A 20096-nucleotide genomic window follows, 5' to 3' on the forward strand; every position below is an offset into this window, starting at 1 on the left:
CTTGGAGATGCTTGGATGGATGATTTGTCATGGCATTGAAATGAAAAAGCTACCAGGCCTGGAGGGCCCGCATCTTTAGCCTGGCACGAGCAAGGGCAAACATTGTGGAGGCCATCAGACCGAGGAGATGTTGAGTGTGATGAGCAGATATTCTTGCGTATGGCTGAAGGGAACATACGGTTCTCTTTATCTGATACGTTCGGGTGGAAGAAAGACCCTTGCTCTGACAGAGTCTAGATGTGCCCCTATATAATCTATGACTTGGATTGGTTGTAGGCAGGATTTGTCTCTGTTGAGTTCTAGGCTGAGGGCTGTCAGGGTCTGGAAAACAAACTCGGTGTCTAGTAGGGCTTTGAGGTGCCCTACGGTGCCCTATGGTGCTCTACGGTGGGGCTACTATTAGCCAATTATCGATACTGTATATGGAAATATAACAATGTTGTGAAGCCAGAGGTAAACAGCTATCGGTGCCATGCATTAGGTAAATGTTCTTGGGGCCGTGGACAATCCAGAAGGAAGGGCACAGAATTGATAGGGCGTATCTACGAAGAAAAAAGAAAGGTATTTTTGATAATGTGGGTGAATGGAGATATGAAAGTCAGCATCCTTTAAATCAATAACGACAAACCAATCTTTTCTTTTCAGGAGATGAATGATGGACTCTAGAGTGACCATCCGAAAGCGTCTTGATTGAACAGAAGTATTCAGCAGCCTGAGATCGAGAATAGGTCTGAGGCTGCCATCCTTTTTGGGTACCACGAAATAGCAGGAGTAAAAACCTCTTAATATGTCATGGAAAGCTACTTGCTGAATTGCTTGCTTTTCTAGTAGAGATGAAATTTCTTCCTGTAGAATTTATGTGAATGGAGTAACCTTTATTTGACCTATAGGAGGACGTTCTATGAACTCTAAGAGATAGCCGAATTGGATTATGGGGGATTTAGTTTCATCAGGAGCCATCTGTAGGGTGGGTAAAACCTTGGCCCAAAGTTGCCTTTGATAGGCTCCTAGTGCATCCTGGTAATTTGACACCCTCAATAGAAAGGAGGCAAAGGAGTACATTCGTCGTCCCAAGAAGTCAAGCTTTCTGCCTTCATGGTTTGTAGGCATCACTTTGGCTTTAGTCCCAGTTTTGGAGATATTTGTCTGAACGATAATTGAATTGGGAGCTGGATGTTTAGACAGGAACAGGGTGTCACTGCCGTGTACTCTGTAATGCCCCTCCATCCTTCTAGAGATCTGCAGACTCCAAGTGTCCTTAATGATGTCCATGGTGACAGGGATAAATGCCAGGCTGAGAGGGTGAGATCTGCCTTGATCAGTATCACCGAATACGAGATTTTGTTTGGGAGGTGGTGGCTGCTCCACGTCAAGCTGAAGTGACTTGGCCATGCGAGTGAACATTTGTGAATAGGATGTAAGGTCCTGAGATGGGGAGGGTGGGTGCGAGTCTCCCACATCCAAGTCAGGTGTATTGATATTGGGGGGGGGGCTTCTTTGGAAACATCTGACAAAGGTTCCTCATCCTGGTCAGAGTTAGAGGACCCTGAGGATTCCCTTAGGGGAAAGATAGATGGTGAGGAAGATAAATGGCACTTTTTGAAGTCCCAAAGGTTTCCTTTAGAGAATGTTGACTTTAGGGTGGAATAGTATGGTGCTGAGACGCCAGAACTGCCGTTTTCTCAGGAACTGTAGATTTCCTTGACACTGAAACTATATCTGTAACGTGGTGTCGATCAGAAGCTTGATGTCAAGAGACTTTGGGTATCGAAACTTCGATATTGTAAGTGGGTCGATGTTGACGTCTCAGTGGCGATGGTGATGAAGAAGAGGATGAGGCATAAACACATCTCACCTTCTTACGTCTGTTAAAGTCTTTGAATTCATAGACATGTTTGGTGTCGGAGTCATCACGACCTCGATGGCGTTTAGATTTCCTCTCGATCTCGATGTAAATGGGATTGTCATCCTCAGAGGAATCTCGGTGTCGAGAGCTTCTAGGCAGAACGAGAACCTCTTGGTGTGATGTTCAACGTTGAGGGGGAGAAATATGCTTCCTCTTTGCGGTCTTTTCCCTGGGAGAAGCGTGATGTAGAGAGTCCTCCAAATTCGATAACCTTACTATGATCGCCCACCTGGTAGAAACAGGGCTAGAATGGGCAGATTCATGGCTAGATATGATATCAGCTTGAATGTGATCCGGAGACTGGGGCAGGCTTGGTATTGAAGCCGAAGCCTGCATTGCTCGGTGTCGAGTGGGAAGTTCTCTCTCCGAAGCATAGTCATGATCAGGCAAATCCCCAGACATTTCCACCAATACAGGAGATGGTACAGAAGCTGAGACTGGGGGAATTTCCCGAGGTTTGTCTTTGGGGGGCTTGTCTTTCCTGCTTTTATTAGATTTTTCAACAATGTTCCTCTTTTTCAGGTTGTCTGCAGTAGAGTGCTTAGATGAGGAGCCCATCAAAGGCTTTTTTGCAGGCATTTTGGAGGATTTCACTGGAGGGGAGCAGGAAGGTAAGGAGGGCAAGGATGGGGTGCCAGAATCAGTACGTGCAGCGGGCGTTAGAGATGGGTTTTGCTCCACATGCATCTTACGGGGAGAAACAGACTTGCTCCAGAGAAAAGCTTTAAGCCTCTGCTCCTGAGATTTCAAGGCTGGCTTTGAAGGATTCTTGCAATGAGGGCAGGAGATGATGTTCTTCCCCCAGACAATATAAGCAACGCTCGTGCCCGTCATTAAAGGGAATTTTAGATTTGCAAGAACTACACCTCTTGAAAAGTCCCAACGAAGCCATAAACCGAGAAACCCCAAAAGGTATGAGGGGAGAAAATCACTTAGAGAGTAAACAAGTCCAAATCGTCAATCCAAGAGGAAACGATAACTAGTCCGAATTCAGTAGGGTAGAGAAAAGTCCGTATAGAAAAAGGGTGGGAAACCAATAAATGGCCCAATAGCAAACAAAAGGCAAGCCAAAGTAAAAAAGTCTGAAGGTCAGTCCAAAATCCCAAAAAACGAAGCAACATGCAGATAGTAATAGAGAATAAGCCGAAGTCAAAAACAATCCAATTTTAATCACGAAAGAAAGAGAGCTCTAGTGAGGAGGTTCCAAATGCGACGGCGGGAAAAATGGAACTGAGATTGTAGGCGGGTGGAGCATGCACATTAAGGGCAACATACTACTATGTTTCTTTCATTTCAGCTCTAAAATATTCTGAGGATCCAGCACAAGTGCAGTTTATACCCAGTTATGTGGATTCACAGAGGCCACATAGAAGAAACAGTTATATTCAGGGGGTGGGAATGGGGTAAAAATACCTTTGAAAAGCAAATTCCTTTCAAGAGTAGGAGCATAACCAAATTGTGTAGTTAGAAAGGTTATAAGAGATTAGCCCAAATCACAAAATGTCTTTAACAAAATTCCACAGTTGGGTGATATCTTTATTTTTCCCCTCATTCCTCCAACTCTATTGTTTGCTTTGTTTTTAGTGATGTTTACTAGCTGCCTTGAGCAGTGTTTTTAATAGGCTGGGTAAAAATCTATCAAATAAATCAAATAAATAACTAGTTCATGTTTGTTGAAATATGATGACTTTGAGGTAGTAGCTAAATATTCTGAAAGACTCAGGAGCACAGTAATCTTATTTTTCTATGGAAAACCAATACTGTGATTTCAGTTGCTAAAATCATAATTTTTTGACGTTTTTAAATAGTCAAACAAGGCAGTAGCAAAAGTCTTTGGTAACATGACCAACTAGTTGATTTTGTTAGAAAGAAGAGAAATGTCACAATTCCCTGAAAGTTGTCTTATTTTCTAGTTATGGTAATATAAGTTTAAACACGTAGAATGTTCAGGTTTCGCCCTATTGTTATGCAGAGTGAGGCAGGTACTTCAGACAGCAGATCTCAAGTGTCATGGAAGGGCTACACATGACCAGTTTTTAAATTTGTTGTTGTTTTTAATTCTTTGTTGCCAGAGATTGAAAAAAAACTGCTTGTGGGATTTGCTGCTTCGTGTGTGTAAATAATTGGGCTAGCTTTGCCTATCTCTCTCTGTTCCTCCCTCTGTGTGTATGTGTGTGTGTGTGTGTGTGTAAACCAGTTTCAACAAGGTTTTGTGTGCTAAGAATGCTTGAGAAAGAATTTAATCATCTCTCAATCCACAGTCATGTCTATTGCTTCACACAATATCATTTCCCCCACTCCACTCTGAGTGAAGTGCTTTTAGTTTTTTTCTGCAGTAATAATACTGAGCTCACTTTTAATTATATGATGGACAGAATCCTGTGTCATTCAGTTACACTTGTGCAAGAGAAATCACATGGGAGTTGGTGGCAATTGCCCCTCCTTAATAAAGTGTTGGCTGTGTGTCTGGGTGCCTGGCCACCATCTTATTAATGAGACAGAAATTTGCCACCAATATTTATTCAGTTTTCTGTTGTTTTAAATCAGAAACAGGATTCTAGCCTTTATTATAACTCTAGAGCAATGGGAAAGATGCGCATCATTTTGGAAGTCTCTTAATCCACCTAGATGTGGCATTTGCCTGAGCTACTGATCCAACTAGTATGTATCTGGCAGCCCATCTGAGAATGGCAGTCTGATTCAGGGAATGCACTCTCGCCCCCACAGCTCTGCCCTCCAATAGAAGGGAAGAGTTGAATGGGCTGCCCTCACCGATCCTCCTATACCCATGGCATCTATTGCCTGAGGCAGCTGCCTTGTTCTCAGAGATGGAACATATTTAATTCTGGGGCTACAGAATTCTGGGAAACCCAAACCCAAACCACATCCTTTCCATCTCTGCTAATTTTGCCTAGTGTTGAAAGGCTGTTGTGCCTAAGACAGAAAGGTGGGCAAGTCATGTGGAGGGCAAGCTAGCTTACTGAACCTATCATCATCATCATCATCATCATCATCATCATCATCATCATCATCATCATCATCATCATCATCATCATCATCATCATCATCATCATCAACAACAACAACAACAACAACAACAACAACAACAACAACAACAACAACAACAACTGTATTGGCATAAACCTATGGAATTACAAATGTATGCCGAGCAGCTGAAGTGATATGTACTTTTTTGAAGAGAAGATGCGTATAAATGCTCAGGCATACGGCTGTCAAAGACATTTTGAAATTTGTGTTTGAACATTTCCAAAAGAAAGCAAATGGCACAGCAGTCCAGAGTAATGCTGCTTTTTGGAATATATGCTTGCAGGTCCCTGGGAGAAGGCATACAGTTTTGGAGAGCCAGCAAATAGCCACTTGTGTGTGACAAGGAAGGAAAACAACTGCAGTTTTCAGATATACAACTGTGTTAATAATGTCATTGTCACCTTGGAGGCTCATTTCCAGGTGTTAATATGAAATTTGCCATTCTGCTGGGTCCAAACTTCACACTTGGTTCTACTCCAGTCTACACATCATCAGTGCTGCATAGAAACCTGTGTCTGAGAAGTGGGAGTAATTCCAAAATAAATGTGTTAGACTTAAAGGTGCTACAATACAGTTGCTTTTGTTTCTGTTGCTGCTGAAAGAGGCAGAAGATTAGCCATAATACCAAAAAGAGGGAGCAAAGTTGCCCTTGTCAGATTACCATCATATAGTAATGTAGGTATACTTCCATTATGGGAAAAGGAAGTTTTTTGTGACACATTATTTTGTAATTAATTAATTCCAGTCTCCACTGGGAGAGTGTGATTTGGCCAGCACAGTGTGCTCCTCAAGTGGTACTCACATGTCTGTGCTCTACTAACTATGTTAAATATAATTTTTGAAGGTTTAGAAGAAGGGAATGATAAACCACTTCTTTGCCTGGAAAATCCTGGAAAACGGTAGCCATAAGTCGGAATTGATTTGACGGCACATGATGATGATGATTAGCTTTCCTAGGAGCCGGTTGGTAACCTTCCCCAGCTTAGCAACAGATTTTCCTCAATTCCTGCAATTAACTTTTGTCCCAGGCCCTTACAGGCTATCACCTGGAGAAGTAATTTAACACTTCATTTACATCTCAGTGGGGAAGAATTTGAATACCTGTTACAGTTACAATAGTGGACCCTAGAATTTAACATGCCAGAAATCTTATGAAAATTTTTGATATTGCCTGCTTTGGGAGAAGATCTATGGCTTGTCTGTCTGCAGCTTCATGTGGTGGTCTTGGCAAAGGGTTGTACAGTGGTGCCTTGCTTAACGATTACCTCGTTAAATGACGAAACCGCTTGACAATGAAGTTTTTGCAATCGCTTTTGCGATCGCAAAACAATGTTTAGATAGGGAAATTTCGCTTGACAATGATCGGTTCCCTGCTTCGGGAACCGTTTTTTCACTAGACGATGATTTTTGAACAGCTGATCGGTGGCTCTAAAATGGCCACCCGTCGTGCAAAATGGATCCCCGCTATGTTTTAGGACAGATTCCTCGCTTTACAGGCACCAAAAATGGCTGCCCTTATGGAGGATCTTCGCTGGACACTGAGATATTGAACTGGTTTCAATGCATTTCAATGGGCTTTTTCGTTTCACTTGAAGAGGATTTCGCATTGAACTGGTTTCAATGCATTTCAATGGGCTTTTTTGTTTCGCTTGAAGAGGATTTCACTTAACAGCTATTTCAACAGAACGAATTATCCTTGAAACCTAAGATCATCAAGGACTGCAATATGTTGTTAACTTCTGTCGGGCAGGCACATTCAGGTGGGCAAACAAAATGTGTAAACTAGGAGACAATATCAAGAATTTGGGGTGTGGAGATGGGTCTGAGACAAGTCAGTCTTCCAGGTCAACAGCAAGAAGACTTACAGAGACAGTAGATTCCTTCTCCAGTAGTGTATTTACAAAATATGTACAGCAGAGTTACGTACAACAGACGAAACAATACACTTATCTGTAAAATAAATGGACAGCAGGTTGTACAGCAACTCGCCAACACAATACTGCACATAGCACTGTAGTGCACAGCACTTAAATAGTATGAAACAACCAATCACGGGCACATAACCTGTTGCCCTCTCCTAGATGCTACATCATACCCAATACACATTTCAAGGATTGCATCAACTATATGTGCTGACCTTGTGGCTGCAGACCTGTTATAAAAATGGATGTATAATAGAACACTCTGGTTCATGTACAAAGAGTAAATTCTACTTTATGGGCCATAATATCCTTACAGACAAAAGCCAGATTACATATAGGAACACACCTAGTTACCTGTGGAGAATAAGAATTTCCTCTAGGGGACCAGGTTAGGAAACACTACAAAACTGAGTGTTCATTTTTAAAAAAATAAACTGTCACATTTATATGCAAGTATTCTGCATATAGATGTGACAGTTTAGTTTAAAAATGTGGGCGACTAGTTTTTATGGCAATAATGTGCAAGGTGGGATGAAAAATATACGGTGTCAACTCCCTTGGCTACAGCCATATTGTCACCAGCTGTTGCAATCAAATAAATAGTTGTTGGCCATATATATCTCTGATTGCTCACTTGATGGTGGGACTGATCCAGTGGAGAGTATGAATATCTATCAGTCTGCCTTCCTAATCTGTGTCCTTTTTGCTTTGCAGAGGATTTAGTTTTCAACATGAATCAGGGAGGAACAGCAGCTGCAAGGTGTTGAAAGACAAATCCCGATTGGTAGATACAGTCACTTCAGCCGCAGGCTTGTCATCACTGTATATACTGCTAATATATGGTGCTGACAACTATGTTGCCAAGAGATGTCTACTGAGAAAAAAAGAGAGATATATATATCATTATTCTGGAAGATAATGCCAAAACTGCAAAAGAAGAATAAGAAGAAAGTAAGTGCTAAGACGGGGGGGGGGGGGGGGGAGAGATTGGAATCGAAAAGGGCAACAAATAGACCACCTAGGATGAATCAGAATCTACAGTCACAGAATGTGGAGTGGCTGTGGAGGATGGCTAGAGTTCCACGTTTATCCTGGAAGACAGCATAGTTGCTTCAATATTTTGCTTTTGGAAGCCCCTGCATCAAAGAAGAATGTGGCCGTATACCAATCAAGACATCATCCATCCATCCATCCATCCATCCATCCATCCATCCATCCATCCATCCATCCATCCATCCATCCATCCATCCATCCATCCATCCATCCAACCAAGCGGTGGGCAACCTTAGAGGGTCTAACAGCTCATTCCTGTTTCTTAAAACACAAATTTGAGGGCTGTAACAAGGTGCAAGGAGGGACAGATTTCTTTAGAGGTAATTCTGCATCCTGGAGGTTTCTAGAGGTATAAACCCTTCCTTCCTTCCTTCCTTCCTTCCTTCCTTCCTTCCTTCCTTCCTTCCTTCCTTGATTGGAGTGCCAGGGACTATAAACATTTTTGTGGCTCATATGCAGCCTGCACGTTGTGTGCTTCCTACACTTCTCTGTGCCAGCTTTCCATAACAATGCAGTGTGGTCAAGAAACAGAAACCTAGATGAATCTTCACAAACCCAATAGCGGAGCAGGGAGGATTTCCCCTTTCCAGCAGTGTTTCTAATATGAGTTTCCTTCCTTTGCTGGATATAAGAAAATGCATACAATTTCTTTGTGGAGTAGTTTCTGTGGAAGAGCAGGATTAAAGCTTGAAGACACTGCAATAGTGGAAGCTAGATTTGTTTCCCATACCTCCCCCATCTTCAGTAGCAGAGATCCTATACAGATTTTTGTTTCCTTACTGGTTTTTACAGTTTGCAAAGCTTCCCTGCAAACAAACCAATTAATGCAAATGAGTTTGTGTAACAATTTACCTCTTCACTGAACAAAATGTAGAAAGATGAGGCTATTTAGATGTGCAGGCTTTGCATCTGAGAATTTCTTCCATCAAAGGCAGCCAGTGGTTTACTGACAGGAGAATACTTGAGTGCTGGAAAGCTACATTTACAACACTTAATTAAAAGGCTTGTTTCCCTCTTCCCTATTCAATAGCATTAATGCACATGCGATACAATAAAAACCCCATGCCAAGCTAATTTCAGCTCTGTTAGAAGCAGAGCAACAGTAACTGTTTGGCAAGTGCAGAGGAGAAAATGGGAAGATAAAAGATATTTCAATTTTAAATTTGCATGGGAACGTTATCAATTGCAATATAAAGAGCAGATTTATTGTGTTTAAACAAGGAGAGTGATTACTGTAAAGGCAAGTAAATTGTGTTCCTGATGTTTTCTGCTTTGAGGAAGCCTCTTAATTTCTCACCTCTTTTAAAACTGGTAAATTTGCTGAGGACCCTATTTGATTTATGTTGATAAATCCAAATAGCCCCATTTATTCCACTGGCACTCTCAAGAGGATTATCGTTGTGGTGGGGGCACAGCCTTCATGCCAAGTGTTGGTGCTCTTGGGTGGGGCAAAGTCTCTCGGATAATCCCTGCTACTCTTGATTAGCAGGACCAGCATAGGATTTAGATCTACCATCCAATGAGCAACAGCAGAAACTACAAATCCAGGCAAGAAGAGGAAGCATCTCTTTGAGCAACTATATCCTGCTTTGTGACCTTGTCTCTGTGATGTTGTCACTGCTGTCAGACAGAACCTGCCTTACCCTCAGGCAGACTCAGGAAGCAGGTCCTGAAAAGGCAAGTCAGTGACCCAACAGCTTCTGCTGGTGGTCCTCACTTCCATCAACTGGTCCCTTCCCTCCTTTAAAGCCATCCAAATGGGCAGCCAGAACTACCTCCTGTAGCAGTGAATTCCAAAGTTCTACTAAGTGCTGTGTGAAGTGGTCTTTCCTTTTATCTCTCCTGAATCTCTTGCCATTCAGCTTCAGTGGATGGAGCTGAATGGCAAGAGATATACATTACTGGATTACTAGAGAATATTTAAAGGCATTTTATTCTGGTTTGCTCCAGTTTGTTTGTTTGTTTGTTTTTTTGACAGATTTTCTGCGACCCTTGAAGCAGGTGAAATTAGCCCATGGTTCTGCCAAAATTGCAGGCTTCCAGGAAGACAGAATTACACCTGCATCATCTTCTTCTACTTCCTTGCAAGATATGAGCAAGGTTCTAATAATTTCATGCTCAAGTGCTTTTAATTTTTCTTCTATATTTATGCATTTAAATTTAATTTCTTAATTTCAAAGGACATTTTACCCTGTTTTCAGTCAAAAGGGCTTCAAGAAAGACTGACACACGATATTAAAAAATGACAAGAGAAAAGAAAAACGATGAAGAAGGAAGAGAGGGGGGAGTAAAGTGAAGTCAAATGATTAAACATGGTTAGAGATGAAGCAAAGCAAAGTGTGCTGCTTATATGGTGCTTAACGCTTTCTCTGAGCAGTTTACAATTTAATTATGCAGGTTACACATTGTCCCTCAATTTACTAACCTCAGAAGGATGGACGGTTGAGTCAACTTCGAGCAGGCTGCCTGAGCCCAAGACTGAACTCAGATCGTGAACAGAGCATTGCAATAGTGCAGTTTAACCACTGCATCATGAATCAGGACAAGTCCAAGCTATTTTGCTGCCTGAGGCATAAGGCAAGATGTGCCATTGCCATTCCGTGTCTAGGAACAAGTGTGCTTCCACACTGGCAATGAGACAATCTCTTTCACTGTGGACCACAGGCTGGTTCAGGGGGTGCAGGATGGTCTGTATGGCACACACAGTCCTGTCTCACAAGACAGAGGAGCTGTTCTTGCTGCCGCCTCCCCATCTGCCATACGAAGTTGTTGACTCATCCTGCCCAATGGTAGGGCCAGCCCTGAGTAGAGTGTTTTATGTTTTCCCCCTATAATTTTTGTGCACTGGTGCTATTTTCACCCAGCACAAATTATATATAAGATGCAGTTCTGTGCCACTAGCTTAGTGGGCTAGTCACAGGCAAGACATTGAAAAAGAAAGAAAGAAAGAAAAAAGGGGGGGGGTCCACTTTCTCAGCAACATGATTCACAATAGCTTGGCTGGATTTGCCAATCAACCAGGATTAAAGCACCTGGGAATTCATACTGATTATAATTACTAAGAAGGAACAGCTAGAATCCTTTGTGTCACTGATCCACAGCAGGCAGGCATGTTGCAGGCACCTCGTGTTAAAAGCACCAATGATTCCAAGCCTTCTTCCATTAGTAGTTATTTTACACCCTAACCAGCTTCTGCTAGGACAAAATCTCTGTTGATGCACTGGCAATGTTGTCACCTCGGTGCTAGGTGAAAATTCAAAGCTGCTGGCTGTCACTCTCCATATGTAATTTGCACACTTTCGACGGCTTCAGAAGCACTCCTCACATTCAAATGCCAGCGCTGGCCTCAGGCACCTTGTGCTACCTACGGATGGAGTGGCATAGGAACTTTTCAAGATATGAAGGAGTTCACTTTTGAATGAGAAAAAGAAAGACCATCTCCAAGCTATTAACTGATATTTTATTCCAGTGTGAGAATATGATCTCATCGTCCTGCTTTTGCAATGGTTATATTTTCTAGACCAAGGGGAAAGAGGGAGAGAGAATTGCTCTCCAATTATTATAGCTCTGTGCAGTTATAATTTTTTCCAGTTCTCTTGGAATAGGAATGGTCATGTTTTGTCAAGTTAATTCTGACTTATGATGATCCTTCTCTGTCCTAGAGACAAAGTAATCAGAAGTGGTTTACTTCATCCTTCTTCTTCTGCGGGCACCTTCAGACTGTGCAGCTTGCCCAAAGCTACTTTCTAGAAGGGGGATACTGACCCTTTTCTCCATCATTGCTTTCTTCATGTGCAGAGCAACCTGTCTGTAGAGGACAGCATCCTGTCCACACACAGCCTCTAGACATTACCAAGAACCATGATTTTCCAGGCTTAAAAGCGAGGGGGGCATCTCATGATGCTTTGAATCTAGTGTGTAAATTCCAGAAGAACAGACAAGAAGCCTCTCTCATGCCGTTGATCGCCAATGGATATGTGTGCCATTCCTAAGAAAAGGACAAGCTCCTCTTTCAAGAACATCTCTTTCCATTGCCCATGAACTGATGCGACAAGCCAACGTGTCTGTGTTCAATTGGAGGAAGGGGGGAGAGAAAGAGAGAAAATCCATGGGCAGCTCGTAGGAATGTTCTTGATCAGTCTAGCATCAACTGTGATATTGGTGTTTATTTCTCTTCTGTTTACCATTGCTGCAACTGTCATGTCACCTGATTACACTGCTTGACATGAACTTGTTCATCCGTCCGCCCATCCATCTGTCCGTCCATCCGTCTGTCCATCCGTCTGTCCATCCATCCATCCATCCATCCATCCATCCATCCATCCATCCATCCATCCATCCATCCATCCATCCATCCATCCATCCATCCATCCATCCATCCATCCTGTCTGTCTGTCTGTCTGTCTGTCTGTCTGTCTGTCTGTCTGTCTGTCTGTCTGTCTGTCTGTCTGTCTGTCTGTCTATCTATCTATCTATCTATCTATCTATCTATCTATCTATCTATCTATCTATCTATCTATCTATCTATCTAATCATGCTGCCCATCTAACAAACCAGCTACTCTGGGCAGTTTACAACAATACACCAGACAAACTATACTATAAAACTAAACAACTACAACCAAAGACTATAAACAGCTATAGCCACTCTGTGGCAGAACAGCCAGCAATAGGATTGACTGTAATGCATTCTAATTATTATTCTTTCTTTTCCTTCTTTTCTCCTCTCTCCCTTAACTAAGGAGGATCTCCTCAAAAGCTTCCCTAAATAGCTCAATTTTTCAGGAGCATTCTGAGAGCTGTAGTCCAAGTAACTAACTTTTGTAAGCTCTTGTAGCATTCACCCTTATCATGTTAAGTAGTTATGAATATTCATGTTGCTGAGAGGCGGAGCCGAGTGATATGTAAAAGAGGCGGAGTCAGAGAGTCAGTAAGAGTCAAGAGTCAGGGAGAGTGAGAGAGTGGAGAAGGAGATAAGAGTGTGGTATTTGGGAGATCTGAGGTGTGATTAGAGTGTAAAGTGAATAAGAACTGTAATGACAAATAGTAGGTTGAAACTGAAGATAATAGAAGTTACCTAACATCCATAATCAATAAAAACGTTTTATTTAAAAGACAGTGAAGTTTGGACCTGCATCTTCATCCTTCCATAATTAATGTTGATTTAGGGATCAACTGGTGGCAGCGGGGTAAAAAGGAATAGTAGCTTGCCTTTGTGTGCTCTGAGTCTGGACGGTCAGGCAAGGGGCACAAGGGTGAACGCCACAGCTCTGTTCAGCTTGTGGTTGGTTTGGTTATGCATGAGGAGGATCCAGCTATTGGATTCTTGACTTAATGGAAAATGGATGTGCTGGACACAGAGAATTTCCGGCCATAGCCTCCTAAATTGCTTGCCAAAAGCACAGATGTGTATTTAGCTTTGTCTCATGTTGCTGCTGTGTTTCTGGTTTATTACCAGATCAGCTACTCGTGGCATCCTCTGTCTGACTCCTTGCTTTGGAATCAGGCCAAGGAGTTGTCTGTGGTGGACTGCCTTCCTGTCTGCCAAGTGTGGATTCTTTTAAAAGGAGCTCTGACTTAACCTTTATGTTCAGTACAGTAGTTTGATTAGTGATTTTCAAAATTGGGTTCCCAGATATTCCATGGATGACATCTCCCAGAAATCCTGGCCAGCACAGCTAGTGGTGAAGATTAGGAACCACTGAGTTAGATCATTCAGAATAAGGGGCAGTTCGCTGCACTGGCCTCTAGATGAGTGTCTGAGTTAGGAGACGTGTATTTCTGCAAAAGGCCAGCTGTCTCAGAGCAAAGGGGCAGGTCTCATGGTAGCTGCATGTTTGTGGGCAGCAAGTTCTGGGCCATATCCTGAAAGCCGGCCTGGTTTCCAGTTCCCAAAACCAGTTATCAATGTCTAGATGTCAGACCAAAAAGTCCAGTGCAAGTGATTCATCATCTTAAACACAGGGGGACAGGCAGAAGCAAGTTGTCAGACATTCCAGGCTACAGATTGTTCCAAGGAGTCCAGGCAAGGCAAAGGTGAGCATGAGTGAGAGATGAGTAGTCTTGACAAACTATCAGTGCTTACCAAACGTACAACTCTCAGCATGCCTCCTTTGGGTTTACAATTGTTTCCAAGGGACCTTGAGACGCTAGTTTGCCTGAATCTTCTTAGCCATTGCTTTTCTCTTGGGCAAATTGGCCTCACGTCTGTCCAACCCTCCTCGTTGTCAAATGTCTCACTGGCAAGAACTGACCCTCAGCCTTCCTCAGGGGTGCTGTCACCTGGACCACTGGGTTCCTTCTTCACTTTCTCCCTCTGACTGCAAATTATCCTCTTTCCCTTCCAAAGATAACTGATGAAGATGAGTTAGGACAGGAAGACTACGTGAGACTTTGAACTTCTAGTTCAAAAAATACTGTCCACGATCATTTGGTGGAGCATGGCAGAACTCAGAGGGTGGGACCAAGTCAGACCCTCATCGTTTTGAAATGTGGAGCTTGAGAAAATAATGCGGGCCACAAGCAGAGCCAGTAGAATCTGATAGGTTTAGAAGTCAGGACACTTTCAAAAGATCATAAAATATCTAGAAATTGTTTGATTTAGGGCCTCACTAGGTAAGATGCTAATTCCATATCTAGAATGTGTGCATCTTTAAGAGGAAAAGACTGGCCAGAATGTTATTGCAAAAATCCATGTGAATAAGGACAATCTCACAGGAGATAGAGCGTGTGTGTTACCACTCCTTGTACAACTGCTCTTATGTCATTGTATAATGCAACCGGATTCTGTTCTATCTGTTTATTCTAACATGGGCTTGCCTCAATCTATATTTTGCAAATTGGCTTTCTTTTGTTTTGTAATTTGTAAACTGGGAGATAGCACATGTTTAGCTTTCATTCCAGATATCTCTGGCAAGTGGCAATGAAAGATTTGCATGCCCAGAGGGATAATGTAAGAGAAAGAAACATGCATTTGCCATAAAGTGTAATCTGAACCAGCACTACAGTTTTCATGTGGTGATATTTTAATACTATTTGAAATACTGTAGCACTCATGAAATGTTTGAGAAATACAGCAACTTACCAACAACAGCGATGGACTGTTTCAGCACATCTTTACTGTCATTTCCCTTAAAAGTAATATCCTCATTTCTACAAACTCTTTCTGAGATTGACTCCAAAGTTTGCTGACTATTCAGAGTTTAATACTTTTTTCAGGATGCAGGTTTGCTGTATGGGCTAGTAAAAAACAACATCATATAATTTGGCTATAGCAATACCAGAGGTAACATGGTTACAGTGCATCCCCACCCACCCCTTGGCCCTTGGCCCACAAGCGGGTATGTAATTTAATTTCTCTTGTTTTTTATTCATTTAATGACTGTCCTAATTGCCCTTCAAGTCTGTCATCTTCCTAAGTTGGTTCACAAGAAACAAATTAACAAAATTAATTTTAAGAACAAATTAAAATTAAATCAATAACAAAAGCAGTATATAGTGGTGCCTCGCCTGACGAGGATAATCCATTCCAGCAAAATCGCTGTAGAATGAAATTGTCATCAAGCGAAAGTAAAAAACCCATTGAAATGCATTGAAAACTGGTTCAATGCATTCCAATGGGCGAAATACCTCAGCGTCCAGCGAAGATCCTCCATAGGGCGGCCATTTTCCGATGCCTGTAAAGTGAGGAATCTGTCCTAAAACACAGCGGGGAGCCATTTTACACAGCAGAGAGCCATTTTGAAAGCCTGACGATCAGCTGTTTTGATCATCTATAAGCAAAAAATCGGTTCACGATCATCGTGAAGCGATTTTTACCTATTAAAACATTGTTTTGCGATTGCAAAAGCAATTGCCAAAACTTCATTGTTAAGTCATTTCCTCGGCTAATGAGGTAATTGTCAAGCGGGGCACCACTGTATACCCCCAAAATACTATCAACTAAAAACAACAGAAAATAACTTTTAAAATCCTCTTAAAAATAGCAGTTGATGAAGTCAGCCCCATATCTCTTGGAAGGGAGTGCCAGAGGGCAAGACTGACCATCGACAAGCCCCTACATTAAAAGGCTTGCAGCGGAGGGCATTAATTGATTCTAATGGAAAGTTTTGTCTCAGGCTGTGTGAAGTAACATGAAAGTTCTAGCAGTGACATATCTATACATTGCATTATTATTATGCATCAGTGAACCAACCCTTTTAGTGCTTGGAAAGTGGTGAATTTCCTCAGGGGAAAACATGGAATCCTTGTACACTGCAGGATTAAGTTTTAAACTTTCTTGTAAAGATATCCTTCATGAATAAAATGCACTGTATTCTTGCTCTTACTGGCAGTTCAATTTATGAGTGCAATATCATATTGTGTGAGTTCTTTCATGACTGCAATTGCGAATAGCTCCAAAGTAATTCAGGAGAGAGATTCCATTGTTTCAGATTGTACTTCTGGTATGTTATAACTTCATATTGATTGCTGTAAAATTTTCTACATCCTCTGGGGAAAAAACCCCAATTTTGTTGGATTCAGACTGTTGAGAAATGACTGCCGACTCATTTCCTTCAGGGACCTGCTAGATTACAGCCATTTTATCTCATTTCAGATTTTCTGTATGAAGTTGCTACAACTCACATATCTTTCTGCAACATGTTTTGGTCCAAAGGGAGATGACCTCTATCTCTTCCAATAATAATTCTGTCCAGAATAGAATTAGCTGACTGCTAGAAACTTTTTGAGCAGTTTCTTCGTCTGAATTCAGCGTATAATACTTTTCTAGGGTTTCTGATCCATGGCACATAGGACTTTGCTATAGTTTAATTATTTTCAATGCCATCTTAACACGTTTTAAGCAAAAGCACCTTGAACTTACAAAACGGTTGTAAGTTAATTAAAGGTATCTTAGTAATTTAATTGGATGAATATCAATAAACAGATCAATGTAAGTGGTGCCTTGCTTAGCGACATTAATGCGTTCCTGGAAAAATGTTGCTAAGCGATTTCATCGCTAAGTGAAATTAAAAAGCCCATAGAAACGCATTAAAAAGCTATTAATGCGTTCCTATGGGCTTAAAAACCTACCTTAAGTGAAAATCCTTCATAGCGCCACCATTTTCACTGCCTCTTAAGCAAGGCAAAACAGCAGGTGGCCATTTTGTTTTTCCGGCGGCCATTTTGAAACCGCCAATCAGCTGGCCGAAAATGGGGGCTTTGCAATGATTGTTTCCCCGCGATCATTGCAAAGCGAAAAAACCCCCATAGGGACCATCGCAAAGCAATCACAAAAGCAATCGCAAACACCCCATCGCTAAGCAATTTCGTCGCTCAACGGAGCGATCGCTAAGCGAGGCACCACTGTAATTTGCTTATTAAGACAAATGGGTCATTTGGAATTGTGTGAGAATGAATTGCCTCTCCTGAGATGGTTCTGCCACATTTCAATAAGTATTTATAACAAGAAAATCAAACAACAACAATTGAAGTCAAGCCAGTCATAGGATATCCTACCATACTGTTAAAACACAGTGAGGGAAATAAAAAAAATCATCCTGGCAATAATTTTTTTTAAAAAAATCACCTTCTTAATATATGTTTAGAGAGGCCATCCAGTTTTGCCAGAAATAAAATTCAGCTTTAAATTTGGAATGTCCTAGGCAAACAAAAGATCTGCGTTACTTTCAAAGTTCATCACCCTGTTGACTCTGATTCATGTGGTCATTTCTGTATTTTGTTCCTCTTGTTAGGCTATTTGTGAAAAAGAGGAATCCACTCATGAATGCTCTGTGTTTGTAAACAAAAATCTGGCCCAATAACTTATTTTTTTTAAGACAAGTGTAACACTATTGAGTTGTCTGTTTCTTCCTAGCTCCAATGTTGTTGTGTTTAAATTTAAGCTTGTATGCAAACTTTTAACATTCTGTTGTACTGAATGCTGAAATATAATTGCGGAAACCCCCTGCTGCAGATGAGCAAAATCATTCCAAAAGGAGATCATGCATCAAGACAGATGAAGAGAGTGTGCCAAGGACTGCTTCTTGCACATATGCCAGACATCATCCTATGTCGCAACTACCCATTACACTTCTTTCTTCATTAAATTTAGATCCCATACTTCTGCCAAAAATCATGCTTAAAATAGCTGATGTAAATCATCCGACAGTGCAGCACTAACTTGGAACCGAGATTCATAGAATCATAAAACTGTAGAATAGAAAAAAACACCTAAGAGTTATCATATCAAATATTTAAATGTATTCCTGTACTGTTTTGTACATATTATTGTTATAAATGTAAGCTCTTCTAGGATGCAAATAACTATGGTGCTAAACAGACCCACATTACATTTAGAAAACCAGCTAAAAATCAACTACAGACTTGTCATCTATAAACCCTACCTTTCCAGCAAGTAAGTACAGTACAGCTTTTAAGATCTGCAACCATCCAGTAGAGGGCAGTGTTACACAACAACACAAGTTAGCAAATACTTAAATTTGATTGCAGTCCCTCTGATCCAAGAGGAAGCCTAGCCTTCTACAAAAATTGGAGTTAAAAATACTTTTAATAAGAAGCAAAACCAAAGTCATAGGATTTATCACACATCTTGTAAATAATGAATTTGGAGCCTGCTGACTTCAAATATAAGATCTTTTACATGTGCAGATTCTCACGCTATGCTGTCAGTTTCTTTGGAAGCAAGGTTTGCTGGCTGTAAAATCTTTCTGACTAAGATCAAGCTGGTGGCTCACCTTCACTGTTTATTGTGCTCCCAAACGGAGTTGTGCCTGGACAGGACAATTTGATATTTCTACTCCTTTAATGATCATCTCTTCCTCACCCCCCACCCCCCAGATAAGTTCACTGATGGAGAACATCACTGAATCATCTCCTGTTTTGTAACAGACAAAACCAGGATGAGACATGTGAGTATGGAGGACACACATGCACACACATGGAGGGAGGGAGGGAGGGAGGGAGAGAGAGATGGTGGTGGTGGTTTGTATATATTAGCACAGGTGCTATTCTGGGCAATTTACAGCCAAAGAAACATAAACATAAAATAAATTACAAATAATATCCTAGGAAATAAACCTCACATATACATAAAGTGCATATACTGTATATACTTAAAGAGTTTCTGTAATTGTTTAGAATTCCATTGAGAATTCAAAAACAAAAGAGTTTTGTTATTAAGATATTATACTTCTTTTGTAACTACTTAAAATTTTTCTATTCATGCTGTCAGTATAGATTCCCAGTGCAGTATAATGGACAGAGTGATGGGCTAGGACACTGGAGAACAGGATTTGAATCCCCACTTAGCCATGGGAACTCACTTTGGGTAGTGGAACTGGTAAAACCACACCTTAAATATCTCACTTTCTTTGAAAGCCCTATTAGGGTTGCTACGTGTTGGTTCCAACTTGACAGCACAGAACATACACTTCCGTGCTTTAGTGGAGAGGAAGGCAGGGTGAGAATTATGTTTAGTTTGTTTTTGATATAAACTTTCCAAAAGATGCAGGGACGTGGTGGCGCTGCGGGTTAAACCGCAGAAGCCTCTGTGCTGTAAGGTCTGTAGATCTTCAGCTGTAAGATCAAATCCATGTGACAGAGTGAGCGCCCGTCGCTGGTCCCAGCTCCCGCCAACCTAGTGGTTCGAAAGCATGCAAATGCGAGTAGATAAATAGGGACCACCACGGTGGGAAGATAACAGTGTTCCGTGTCTAAGTTGCACTGGCCATGTGACCACAGATGATTGTCTTTGAACAAACGCTAGTTCTATGGCTTGAAAATGGGGATGAGCACCGCCCCCTAGAGTCGAACATGACTGGACAAAAATTGTCAAGGGGAACCTTTACCTTTTCCTTTACCTTCCGAAAGGTACAAATTTCATCATAAACGCAACAAAAATTACTTAGGGTTGATAAAATTTGAACGTGGAACATCATAAAATGGACACATTTATCTATTTAGGTAGAACATTAGGCTTTTAAAAGCCTGGCTTTGAATCTTTGTTTATTTAACCACATTTGCAGTGTGAAATAAGAATTCCGTATCATCAGCATAGAAACATAGCAGGCAGGTACATCAAGGTCTTATTTCTGCTGAGAATGGCTGTAGTTTTTGGATCTGGCCAATGCAGATGGCTGAGAAGTACAAGTACAAAGCAGTGTGATT

General features: G+C 41.4%; 1 long non-coding RNA gene across 1 annotated transcript; it reads left to right on the forward strand.

Annotated features, from left to right (window-relative positions):
- Positions 1–594: 594 nt before the first annotated feature.
- Positions 595–18120, forward strand: LOC144589498 (uncharacterized). The gene is made up of 2 exons (XR_013545645.1): positions 595–7827; positions 9908–18120. It is a non-coding gene; the product is annotated as an uncharacterized LOC144589498 (long non-coding RNA).
- The last annotated feature ends 1976 nt before the right edge of the window (positions 18121–20096 follow it).

The sequence above is a fragment of the Pogona vitticeps genome, chromosome 5, assembly GCF_051106095.1.
Source record: "Pogona vitticeps strain Pit_001003342236 chromosome 5, PviZW2.1, whole genome shotgun sequence".
NCBI classification, from domain to species: Eukaryota; Metazoa; Chordata; class Lepidosauria; order Squamata; family Agamidae; genus Pogona; species Pogona vitticeps.